Genomic DNA, 13,462 nt, shown 5'->3' with positions numbered 1-13,462 from the left:
GCTTCACATCCGACCCCTGGCTCCCACCTGAGCTTAGAGCACAGAAACTCTTTCAAAGTCATTATCTACTTGGGGCCCCGGCGGGGGCTCAGTCTGGGCCCCCAGGTTGGGCGTCTGCCTTTGGCTCAGGCCATGATCCCAGGGCCCTCAGATAGAGCCCTGCATCTTTCTCGCTCATAAATAAATACATAATCTTAAAAAAAAAAAAAGTCATTTTCTACTTATATAACTAGTTCAAGCTCTTCGGGTAGAAGTGGGGAATGCAAAGTCTACCCAGACCACGTCCTCTTATTCTGATTTGTGCCAGTGGTTTAGAGCTTCTTTGTATGACAAATATTTTATAAACTCTTTTCAATACCCCCAAATAAAATTTGAGGATTATATGAGCTATTGACACACAAGTTAATGTAATTAATGTAATATCCTAACAGGTTTTTTTTTTTAAGATTGTATTTATGTATTCATGAGACACACACACACAGAGAAGCAGAGACACAGGCAGAGGGAGAAGCGGGCTCCTCACAGGGAGCCTGATGCGGAACTCGATCCCAGGACCCCGGGGTCATACCCTGAGCTGAAGGCAGACACCCAGCCGCTGAGCCACCAGGCACCCCAGCACAGGGTTTTTAACCTGTTGGCATGGGCCCACATAGGCCCGCGGCCCTGTCCCTACACTGCAGGGTGGCTCGCGGCCTCCCAAGGCCTCTGCCTACTGATGCCAGCAGCCCCTGACCCTCAATCACAACAACCAAAGTTGTCTCCAGATATCGCCATATGTCCCCCAGGGAGCAAAATCGTCCCCCATTGAGACCTACTCTTCTAACAAAGAGCATCAACAGAAAGATGATAATTTATAATAAAGTAGCACGTATTGCAAAATACAGACTCAAGCGTGGCTGCCCCAGAGGACAATGCAGCAGCCTGAACCTGCTGATAAGATGCTTGGGGTTTAAGAGAAGAAGATCAGAGCGGCTTGTACAAGAACAGAAAAATGAAAGGCAGGGGTACGGGTGGACATTGGAATAAAAACTAATGTTACGCTAATAACAGAACACTCTCCTGCGTGTAGGACAAAACCACCATGATTGAAATAGAGATAGCACCTGAGGCAAGCCACAGACTCAAAGTCATAAATGAGCTGGGACTTACTTATAAGTACAGAATCCAGATGGTTCCCCCCTTTATGATTGGGGTTATCGCTCTAGGGACAGTCTCTACTTAAAAAGAACTTGGGCTGTGTCCTGCGAGGATGGAGTGAGAGAGGCCAAGTGGGGACACAGGACCCTCCAGAAAAGGAAACAAAATAATGTTCTTTTTTAAAAATTTTTATTTATTTATTCATAGAGACACAGAGAGAGGGGGGGGCAGAGGAACAGGCAGAGGGAGAAGCAGGTTCCATCCATGCAGGGAGCCCAATGTGGGACTCGATCCAGGGTCCCCAGGATCACACCCCAGGCTGCAGGCAGCGCTAAACCGCTGTGCCACCAGGGCTGCCCTCAAAATAATGTTCTTGAAAAAGAGCAGGCAACTAGAAAAATACATTTTAGGGTGGGATTCTTACATCCTAGATTTCCTATCATTGTGCTATTAAAAAAAAACAATAGGTACATAGATGGCAATATTATAACAATATTTTTTAAAAAGATTTATTTATTTATGAGAGAGAGAGAGAGAGAGAGAGAGAGAGAGAGAGGCGCAGGGACACAGGAGGAGGGAGAAGCAGGCTCCATACTGGGAGCCCAATGCGGGACTCGATCCCGGGACCCCAGGATCATGCCCTGGGCCAAAGGCAGGCACTAAACCACTGAGCCACCCAGGGATCCCCTATAACAATATTTTTAAATGTTTTCAAACAATGAAACTCAAGGAGATCCTTGTATTTCACAAGCCTGTTTATATCTGGCTCGAGTCTGTTCAAAGAAAGCTCAAATCCCTGTTAACAAATTTTCGGTTGGTGTCATTGCGCAGTACCTGGCCAACGGCACCGAAACCCTTTTCAGAAGAATTTGTAGTTAGAAATGCTTAGTGCGTCGAGCTGGCTCACGCCTGCACAGCGCGAGCAGATTACACGGTAATTTCCAGACAGGATCTCTCCTCCTTTTGAGCTGGCTTCTCTCTGTGGAACAGTCTTCTAAATTACTGGGCTCTTCAAATAACTTCTTGGAACTTATTTCCAGAATTATTATGTTCTAAGTCTCGCTTACATTTACATTGGTAAGGAGTTTGTCTGGAAGGATATTCAAAAGCCATGCGGGACAGGAGATCATTTTTCTTCGTACGGGACTACTCGGGACATTGCAGGACACCCAGCTTCCAGTCCATCCCCGAATGCCAGTGGCGGGTGTCGACCAAAAAGCACCCCCACTAATCTCCCACATGCCCCCTCGGAGGTACCGTAGCTCCTGTTGATTACCCCAAGCTGCCATGACGTCTCAGACATGGGTCACTGTCACCCAGGACGGCCTTGACAAGTACCCACTTTGGATGCACAGACGCCTATGTTCCTGCCACCAGTGGGGTTTGGGGCACCTGGTAGGGGTACGTCTCTTATCTCCACTACTATTATCTCTACTACCTTTAACACGTCTATGCAATGTTCATTCATCATAATTCAATGACGCCCTCAACAAGTGCTGTTACCATGGTACAACTGTTGAGCGTTAACCTGGGAGTCAGACCCTGGGCCTTAGGTCTGTCGTTTCATTCAAATTTCACCATAACCCTGTGAGATAGAGGCTAGGATTAGCCCACGTTTTGCGGAGGGTAGTTTGGGTAACTTGGCCCAAGTGGCCAACTAGTGAGAATTTGAACTCCTGGGACGCCTGGGTGGCTCAGAGGTTAAGCCTCTGCCTTCTGCTCCAGGCGTGATCCCAGCGTCCCAGGATCGAGTCCCACGTCGGGCTCCCTGCATGGAGCCTGCTTCTCCCTCTGCCTGGGTCTCTGCCTCTCTCTGTGTGTCTCTCATGAATAAATAAATGAAATCTTAAAAAAACAAACACAAAAAAAAAAAAAGAATTTGAACTCTAGCTCTTAGTCTATTCATGATACTATTTCCCTAGAACTGGCTTCTCTGCATTCAAGTAAAAGGAGTAAACGGCAGAAAGCACACTTCCATGAAGAGTTGTAGGTGTTTATACCCCAAGTTTTCCCAGACTCGGTGTACATGCAGCGCAGCCCCCCGACCACCACCTGTTTTAGAGTCTTGTGCGCTTGGAGTTGGAGCGGAAGGAAGGCTGTTTGGAATCTTTGAGCCTTGAAAGCTACCCCATCGTGAAAGAAATACGGAGCTTAACTTTCCATTTCATTCCCAGGGTCAGCTGACTGGTCATGGCTGCCTAGGGTTGGGAAGGATTTTTTAAAATTTTTTTTATTTATTTATGATAGTCACAGAGAGAGAGAGGCAGAGACACAGGCAGAGGGAGAAGCAGGCTCCATGCACCGGGAGCCCGATGTGGGATTCGATCCCGGGTCTCCAGGATCGCGCCCTGGGCCAAAGGCAGGTGCCAAACCGCTGCGCCACCCGGGGATCCCCTGGGAAGGATTTTTAAGGCAAGTTGGAGAGGTTATCAATGATTGATATCTGTCCTGGCTCGGGAGACGGTCCATGTTCTGAGGATATTATCCTTATTTCCCTGGGTAGGAAGTTATACACCTTAGAAAAGTCTTCAAAAGGAGGGATAAAACTGAAAAGGAAGTTTTGGGGGGATTCTAAGTAACCAGAAAACTCTAGTTCCTCTGAAAGCCTTTTCATAGTCATAGAAACATTAAAGTAGGAAGGACCTTCGAGGCTCTCTGGGCTCGTCCGTCAGAAGAGGAGCGGAGAAAGGGGGGGGGGGCTACACGTACACAGCGGAATTCTCCTCGGGCGTCAGACAGGAGCGAGATCCTGCCATTTGCAGCAACACGGATGGATCTAGAGGGTATTATGCAAAGTGAAGTAAGTCAGAGGAACACACATACCATGTGATGTCACTTAAATGTGGAATTTAAGAAACAAAACAGATGAACAAGAGGGGAAAAAGAGACAAAGGAATAGACTTAAAGATTTGAGAGAGAAAGAGCACCAGCCTGGAGCCCCGACTCTGTGCTCCCTCCCGGGACCCCAGGATCATGCCCTGGGCCCAAGGCACACGCTTCACCCACTGAGGCACCAGGCGCCCCGGGAAACGGCCCCTTCACTATGAAGGACTGACGGTCCTGGCTGGGGGTCCTCCCTGGGGGAGACAGATGATGGGGACTAAGGCTCACTTACCACACAGATACGCGAACGTGTTGAGTCACTGTGTACACCTGACCCTAAAACTGACATGACTCCGTGTTAACTGCCCTGGACTTTTTTTTTTTTAAGATTTTATTTATTTATTCATGAGAGATATGGAGTGAGAGGCAGAGACACAGGCAGAGGGAGAAGCAGGCTCCCTGCAAGGAGCCTGATGTGGGACTCGATCCCAGGACCCCGGGATCACGCCCTGGGCCGAAGGCAGACACAGACACCCAACTGCTGAGCCACCCAGGCACCGCTGCCCTGGACTTTTTAGAATCAAAACATTTTACAGAAAGATTATTTGGGTTTATTTGCTTTAGAAAACGCTCGTCAAAAATAGGAAGAGAAACAAGAAGGAGGCTCTGGTGGTGAATTCTAAGTTCACCAGAAAACTCGGTTCCTCAGAATATTCCTTCACGGACTTGAAGAAACTTCAGGCGAGGAAGGACGTTTAGGGTTCCTCGGGCCTGTGGTTCTCCAATTCGGCTTTACCGTAGAATCACCTGGGAACTTCTGAAAAATTCCTGCCTGGGTCCTGATTCAGTGGCTGTGGGGATGGACTCGGGAATTGACATTTTCTTAAAATTCCCCTCCTGCTCTTAAGGCTTGGCCTGGACCGAGAACTAGGGACGTGGTCAAAACCCCTCATCTCACAGATGAGGAAATGGAAGCTTGGAGAAGCCTCGTGGTCCCAGGGACACACGCTGGGGCACAGCAGGCTCGGGCCCGCGCCTGGAGGAGTCCCGGGGCCCCTGGTGGCCCTTGTCCTTACAGCCGCCCGTCGCCTGGGACCACACACCCTAGGCCCGTGCTGTCCCTGCGCCCCCACCCCAGCCCCAGCTTCTCCTGCGGGACCTCCATGACTTACCTTTAAAAAAAAAAAAAAAAAAAAGATTTTATTTATTTATTCATGAGGGCTAGAGAGAGGCAGAGACACAGGCAGAGGGAGGAGCAGGCCCCATGCAGGGAGCCCGACGTGGGACTCGATCCCGGGTCTCCAGGGTCACGCCCTGGGCTGAAGGTGTCTTGCTTTTTTAAGATTTTATCTACTTACTGGAAAAAGAGAAAACAAGGAGGGGGAGGAGGGCAGCGGCAGAGGGGGAGGCAGACCCCCTCCGAGGACCCGGGCGCGACCCGAGCCCAAGGCAGGAGCCCCCCTCCCCCGGCCCCCACTTGCTGTAGGTGCCATGTCGTACTCCTCGCCTGCCCTCGGCGCCCCTCACGGCACCAAACACGACAGTGACAGCCACAGGCCGTGGTCCCCAGAGTAACCCTAGAGAGTGAGGAAGAGCTGGCAAAGGGGGAGACCCCCGAAGGGCCTCGGCGGCACACCAGCTCCCCGTCAGGGGCACGAGGGGAAGGCCGTGTTCCCAGCTCAGGGGCGGGGACGGAGGAGCTGAGGGGGTGGGGGGGACTCCCACCCGGGGCCACAGGGCATGTGGGAGCCAGGATCCGAGCCGGGGCTCACTCCCGCCCTTGGGAGCCCCACCGTCGCTGTGGCCGGTCCTCGCCCCTCGGGGGATACGGCCCCACAGATGGCTTGTTGGCTGCTGGGAGACACCGGGGAGGAGGGGAAACCGAGGCACGCGGGGACAGCGGACGAACATGGACATCCCGGTGGACAGCAGCCAGCACCCTGGCCTTGCCTTCTGGCCGGGTGATGGCACCCGGACCTGCTCGCGGGGAACCCAGATTGAGGAACATCCTGCAGGATGAGCCCCCGCTCTCCAGACGCTCGAGGTCACCACAGGCAGAGGACGGCCGGGGAGCGGCCCCAGGGCGGAGAAAGCAGGGGACACGGGGCCTTCAGGTTCGTGCGGGGGTCGGATGGGCTTGGGGATGCTCTGCAGCCTCCTGGGCTGCTGGCAACCCTGGGACAGCCAGATGACGGTGTCACAGGCCCTGAATCTGGGGACCGTCGCCGCAAGGAGGCGAGCATCTGTCCTTCGGCGACACACAGAGACACGAGGGCCACGGCGTCGCGGGCAACTCGGGACCAACAAACACCGCTGCGGCGCTCCTGGCAGCGGGCGGAGAGCTCAGCCCCCGCAGAGTGTGAATTAAAAAATCTTTGTCTTTATGTGATTAAATAATCCCACAGTTTCCTGACATCAAGGAAAGTACTTCTCAAAGTGGCTTTCTTGGTTTCTAGCACTTCTGCCTGATTTCAGAGGAGGCACACCCAAAATTCCGATTGCGCCCCTGCCCGCTCCCCTCCGTACCCTCGGCCCCCCTGAGGGGAAAACCCGGCTGTGACTTTGTTTCACTGTGTTTCCATCTGCATGCAGCCTCCATAGTTCCTGGAAATTTATTTCGGATTTTCTCACTCTTCCTGGACTCGTAGGGGGAGCAAGACGAGCCGAGCAGGATCTGACCTCACGTCCAAACTGAGGGCTAAATAACCTAATCCTTGCAGAGCGGAATAATCCGATCCAGTGCAGAAAAAGGTATTTCCTGCAAAACCCGTGTAACCTCAAATGTGCTTATTTAGCGTCAACTGAAACCGACGTTGTCATGAGTTGGTTTTTGGTTATTTTTTTGTTTCGTTTCCTGGTTCACTGTCAAGTTCGACTGCAAGTTAATGTAATGCAGCCCGGGTGGCTCAGTGGCTTAGCGTCTGCCTTCAGCCCAGGGCCTGATCCTGGAGACCCGGGATGGAGTCCCACGTCGGGCTCCCTGCATGGAGCCTGCTCCTCCCTCTGCCTGTGTCTGCCTCTCTCTCTGCATCTGTGTGTCTCTCATGAATAAATAAAAATATAAAAAAAATAATGTAACACATATACACGTGCAACACTTGCAAAATCCTTGGCTCCTGTGTAGGCCGGGGCTCCAGGCCCTCCCCTGAACAGCTGCACTCGGCTTAGAAACCCTCGGCCCCCTTTAGAGTGAAGATAACTGGGCAGCCTCTCAAAACGCCCACCCCTTGGCCTCTTTAAAGGTGTGTGGTGCTATCCAAAGGCTCATTAAGATGTTGAGGAGCCCTCTGTGAGGTGTGACACACCATCGATCCCGAGGAATCTAGTCTTTGCCATAGAAGCACGGAACTGTGGAGGTGGTCAGGGGCCGGCTCAGTTACCTAAGAGCACCTGATGGAGATTCCTTGGCTTAATGGGTTTTGATTAAACAGTCAAGAGATCACGTCACCCTTGGTGTCACTACAGTCACTTCTTTCAAAGCAGTTTTTTTTTTTTTAAGCGATGAATTATTTTCAACAAGTTCATGAAACCTACTTAACCCCATTATGAAAACCTAAGGCGAACTGACAGGGTGAATGGCCTCATGGTAAAACTTGCTGGTTATGGTCAAAGAGAACCAGGTTCCCAGGGCCTGGACGGTTCTAAACCTCCAGAAACATGGGAGGAATCGGTTTCGGGGCCCTCCTAGGCCCGGCCAGGCGCTCCACACTCTCGGCATCCGGGCCCTAACCCTCAGCCAGCCCCGGGACTACGTGAATTACAGATTCTCGCACAGCTCAAGTACTTTCTTGCAGCTTTTTTTGGTTTGCTTTGTTTTGTTTATCCTACACAACTTCCTTCCTTCCTTCCTGCCCTTTGCTCCCCGGGGCTTTGAGAGAGAGGCTGACCACTATTCCGGTCCCCCTGCAGCAGCAGCAGCGACAGGAGACCCACAGGGGACCCGGATCCAGCCCCCCGCCTGCCCGCCTCTAGCCAAGGGGGGACAGAAGCAAACAATGGCCATTCTCCACCACACTGGTCTTCCCAGCAGAGATCCGGGAAGGTCCTTGCACTCAAGACAGCGAGACGGCTGCTGCCCAAGGGACACCCGCGGCCCAGCCGGGCCACGGGGCAGCCTCCACGGCCTTCGGCGCCCTGAGCAGCCCAGCAGCCAGCCCTTAGCCGGTTCAACGACTCCAATGTCCCCGGTCCCCGAGTGTTCAAGGGCCACTTGGATTCCAGGGGCCACCGCGAACCTCAATAACTAACATTCCTTCCGTTTCTCGCCTTCCTGTTGTGTGTAGAGATTTTGGAGACTCTACAGACGAATCTGTCAAGTTCTGATCTAAATTCAGGGCCTTGGACCCGAATGAACACCCGAGAAGCAAAATTTAAGGCTACCGAAGGGAAATAAAAATTAAAGCCCCAGGGACGCCCGGGAGGCTCAGTGGTTGAGCACCTGCCTTGGGCCCAAGGCCTGATCCTGGGGTCCCGGGATCGAGTCCCGTGTCAGGCTCCCTGCATGCAGCCTGCTTCTCCCTCTGCCTGTGACTGCCTGTGTCTCTCATGAATAAATAAAATCCTTAAAAAAAATTCAAAAACCCAAACTTGGTAGACCCTCCCTCCAAGGGCACGGCTCCCCTGGGCTTAGGCCCGCCCCAGCCCGGCAGGCGGTTCCTCGGTTCAGCCCGGAGCTCCGGCTTCACTCCCGGCCTGGGAAAGGCTCGCTGGGCGCTCGGCGCAGAGCAGGCGGCGGGGCCGCGTCGAACGCTCCTCCAGGGCTGCGGGACCAGCCGCCCCCGCCGGGGCGCTCCCCTCTCCCGCCCGAGTTAACCGAGGGCTTCCCCCGGGGCCTCTGCTGGGGACGGGGAGTCGGGCGGGCTCCTCCGGGATCGAGGCTTCGAGGCGGGCGGGCACACGGGGAGCACAGGGCAGCCTGCGAGCGGGCTCGGCCTCTGCGCCCTGCTGCTGGGGATCTTCCTCTCGCGGCCTCATTTCTCACTCTCGCGCCTGATTTCTCACCTCCGGGGAGCAACGAGGACGGGAGGGCCCGCACGGGCCTGGGGCAGCACCGGGCGGCGGGGCCTGCTGCGGCTTGTGGGGGGCTCCTCCCTGGGACCCCGCTGCTGCGCTCCCAGAAACTCAGGGCAAGGTCAAAGTTCGATAACGCTGGCTCAGGCCGCAAGTCCTGTTCCCTGAGAGGCAGTAAACCAAGGCAGGAAAACACTCTCCTTTTCCAAAGGGGCTGGGAACAAAGGCCCTTTCAAACGGATGAGACTGGCAACACTTTGGAGAGTAATAAAGGAAGCCAATTTTCTCAAGGCACACAACAGGAAGGGGGGGGAGGGGAGGGGAGGGGGGGAGGGGGGCGGGAAGGAGGAAGTGGGAGGCAGAGGGGCAGAGAGGGAAGGGGAGAGGGAGGGCAGGGAGGAGCCCGAGTCCCAGGGCCCCTGGTAGCGAGGCTCTGGGCAGGGGGCACCGGGCTTCATTCTCTCAGGCAACGAGGAAGCACAACCTTTGGGAAAATACACCCAGATTTTCATCCTTTGAGCCGCAGCTTATTACTTCTGTACAAAACACCCCGGTTTCGGCTTGAGGTTTCTCTGAGGCCAAGGCTGGTCGCCTCCACTCCTGAAAGCGGGGCCCGGGCCTGCGTCGCAGCAGGTGCCCCGGGGGCAGGTCCCGGCCGGAGGGGCGCTCGGACACCGGGAAATCGGCCGCTCTAGATGCGACAGTTGGCAGCGACAGGCTCCCGAACCAAGGCCCGGGCCGGGCCTCTTCGGCTCCCCCACGCAGCTGCCGGGGAGGCCCAGGGCCGGGCCGGGTCGGGGAGCACCCGCGGGACGGCCCTGGGGGCCCCGCCTCTGAAGGCCGGGCCGGCCGTGACCGCGGGGCCAGGAGTCCTCCTCTTCCCACTCCTCCCCGTGGGGCTTCCTCCGGCGTCGTTGCCCTCACGGCCCAGGATCGCGGCCCAGCACCGAGCGCCCCGCCCAGGGTGCCCGGACGTCTCCGCTGCTCCTTGGGAAGCGCCCGCGGGAGGGGGCTCGGGCCTCGCCGACTCGGCCGGTCTCGGCTCCTCTTACCCGGTCTGAGCGGGAAAAGCACAGAGGAGCGCGCACGTGAGGCAGGAGCACAGGCCACCCGCAGCCCAGGCGCCCCTGAGCTCACCCGAGCCAAACACGACGCCGTCCCCCACTCGTAAAAGGCCAGGAGCTTGGAGTCAGAGGACAGTTCTCCTACGGCGCTTCCACCGCTTGAGCAAAGGCACCGGCTGACACGCGCGCTGACCCCGAGGCACGTCAGCAAGAGGCCGCCCCCGTGTCCCCCCCGCGGCCACCACACCTCCGCCCTGGGACGAGCTGCAGGTGGGTCTGCAACCCCCGAGGCGCCCTCCCCGAGCTGCCGCGCCTCAGAGGAGGCTGCAGGCTCCCGAGATGGGAATTCAGGAGCAGCTTTACCTGGTGAAGACGGCGGGAATGGGATACAGGGCGAGGGGCAGCAAGCGCAGGCACCGCCGCACGCCCCGGGACGAAGAGAGCAGCAGCCCCCACTCGCCGGAGGCTCCATCGGACTCCCCCCCTCCTCCCCTGCAGCTGCTTGTTTAAGCTTCCCGCACGCTCACCTGCACGGGCTCACCTGCATGGGCTCACCTGCACGGGCTCACCTGCACACGCTCACCTGCGGCCCGCACCGAGGCCTCCCCCCCCTCAAATCTCTGGCTAACATGATCCTCGCCTGAGAAAGCAAACGCAGGGGGGTGAGCTTCTGGTTCTTTCCAGCAGCCGTCAGCCACGCTAATAAAACTCTGCAAACTTCCAAATTCTGGAACTGGGTCTCTATTTTCAAAAACACAAAACCAACCGAACCAACCAGAACTTCACTATCTGTACTCGGCCTCCAAGCTGCATTCAAGTTTGTGGGGCAGCTGCATGGAACTCGCAACAGACCCTTCCCCTCCAGAAGTGAGCTGCATCGGGGAGGTGGGCTGCTTGGCCAGACTACAAATCGTTTTAACCCGTCAACGGCTGGATCGCAGCCCTCGCCGGACTAGCTGGAGCTCGGGAGCTGGGAAGCACGCAAGTCAGAGGGAGGACGAAGCTCTAAAAACAATTTTGAAATACGCAGTTTGCTCCGGTTATTTCATGACTCCCACACCCAGCTCCCCCGGACGTTTACGGCCCCTAAAAAGCAATAAACCGGTAAGTCCACATCTTCCCCGGAGTCTGGTTTCTGCGAGGCGCGCCTTGGGCCAAACTTACAGACCTTCCCTTGCCTTAAATCACAAAGAGCTGATAATCTTCCTGAGGTGTCGGCTGAGTCCCTCCCCGGTCTTCCTTTAAATTCACACACATCTGAATGGCTAATGGTGCTTTAACCTCCCCAGAGTTTGCATTTTGAGTAAAGGCTGTTAGCACCCCCAGGACTGAGGACTGAGGATCTGTTTTGGGGACGGGGTGGAAACCAGCAGGGGGGCCACCCAGCACCGCCCAGACGTGGTGTCCAGGGCCTGTTCCCACCCCACTCCTGACCGTGTTTGCCAAGAGCTCCACGGGGCGTCAGGGGGGAGGGCAAGGGTGCACCAGTGTGCACCCGGGGCCGTGGCTCGTTCTCTGGGGCTGCCTGCCCTGTGAAGACCCTCCAGCAGGGGAGTGAGAGCTTTGGGGGGGGGGGCGGGGCCCCCGGCACAGCTGGAAAACAGGCCGACCCTCAGAACCTCAGCCCCTAACTCCGTAGGTCGAGTCAGGGCAGGAACCTGCATTTTAAAACATCCTGTGTGATTCTGACTTCGTATCAGGAGTGACACTGAGTGGCAAGTAATTTGACTATTTTGGAAATTTAGCTCATTATGCTCCACCTACCTAATTTCCTATAGGATACTTGATGTATGAAATTCTACCTAAAACTCTAAGTAAAAACAAAACAAACGAGCAAAATGGCCTTTTCCATTGATCATGGAAGTCTTCTGAATCGCACCTGGTCATCACGGTTGTAGTTTCCAAACCTACATTCCTTTCAACAGTTCTTAAAGATGAATGTCAGAAGCTTTAGATCTAAGAAAGAAAACACAGACGTGGAGAGAGACCGAAAGCTTCGAATCAAAGGGTCAAATGCTATGTTATCAACTTATTTTTGACATTGGAGTCTCACTTAAAAGCCCAAATTTCTTACTCTTCAAATACCAAGTTGGCATGACACTTGAAAATGTTTAAGAGCAGTTAATGGAAGTATTCCTCACTCAGGAAATCCTCAGATTTTGGTTACCTAAGATAAGACAGGCCTTAGAATTTCTTATGCATATTTTATAATATACCCGGAGAAAAAGTCCCCACCCCTGCACACAAGGCAGCCACTTCACAAAAAGATCAACTGAATATTGTTGCAAGTCTTGACTTCAGTTTCTTGAGCTAACTGCTAAAAATGTCCACCTTTATCTGATATTCATACCTTTGCATTCAAAAATCTTTCAATGACTTTTTTTAGTGCATAGAACTCTTTTAATTCCTGAGGGTTGGGCCCTCTTCTCCAAACCCATATTCAAGGAAGAGCAAGGCGGCCTGGTGGGGTATCCTTTTTACCATTAAGAAAAGGCACTCATCGGGCAAAAGCTCAACCTGATGCTGACGGCCAAGGGCAGTGTTCTAGTCTACACCTTGGGCTTAGAAACCATACTTTATTATTCTTTATTTGACTGCGTTCCGCACTCGCCAAAACCCAGACCCAAACCTTTCAGCTGGTGCACGCAAGCATAGTTAAAATACTGATTCTTCTCTTTCAAGGAAAAATATTTGCAGAGTCCTTTCCAGTCTTTTTCCTCCTCTGGGTGGGCAGGAACTGAGGGTAGACAGAGGAGACAGGACAGGAACTGTTCTGCCAAAGACAGTCATCATTTAGATCCCCCTACCCCGATGGGGCTTTTACATCTGCACACAACACAAAATGAAATACTTAGACTAGGTACAAAGCATTATTATTATTATTGTCACTGCCATAGTAAAGAGGATTTAAACAAAACTATAGTGTAATAGCTTCTTCCTCCCTAACTTCAGATGGTAAACGATGTAGAGCACGATGCTTTAGGCGGCTTTTAAAATGTTAAGTTTAACTTGAAAACCTGGTGTAAGTGTATACAACAGCTGCCTTATTTACAACCCCAACGCAAGTTTTTCTACTCTATAGCTAAGATTACTTGCAATACAGTGGTTAAAGCCAGTAATTTGGCCCTTCCAAAGTATTCAAGCTTTTAATAGGTCAAGGAATTTGAGCTGGAGGAAAAGAGGGTCCCTACACATACCCCAGGTGCCGTGGGTAGTTGGGTCGATTAGTCCAAGATCAGATTATATGTTAAATATTGAGCTAAAATCAATCCGTGAGCTTCTGGTTCACTTTTGTTGGGTACCCTTCTTTGATGCTTCTACAATTAGCACATCTCCACACTCAACTGTGCAGTGCTCAAAGTTTATGGGTGAAGGGAAAAAATGGAGAGCACTGCAACATTCGTTCCATCACCGAGGAGCAGCGCCCG

The sequence above is a fragment of the Vulpes lagopus genome, chromosome 5 (genome assembly GCF_018345385.1).
Source record: "Vulpes lagopus strain Blue_001 chromosome 5, ASM1834538v1, whole genome shotgun sequence".
NCBI classification, from domain to species: Eukaryota; Metazoa; Chordata; class Mammalia; order Carnivora; family Canidae; genus Vulpes; species Vulpes lagopus.
The sequence above is the reverse complement of the archived record's forward strand: the minus strand, read 5'-3'. Positions refer to the sequence as shown.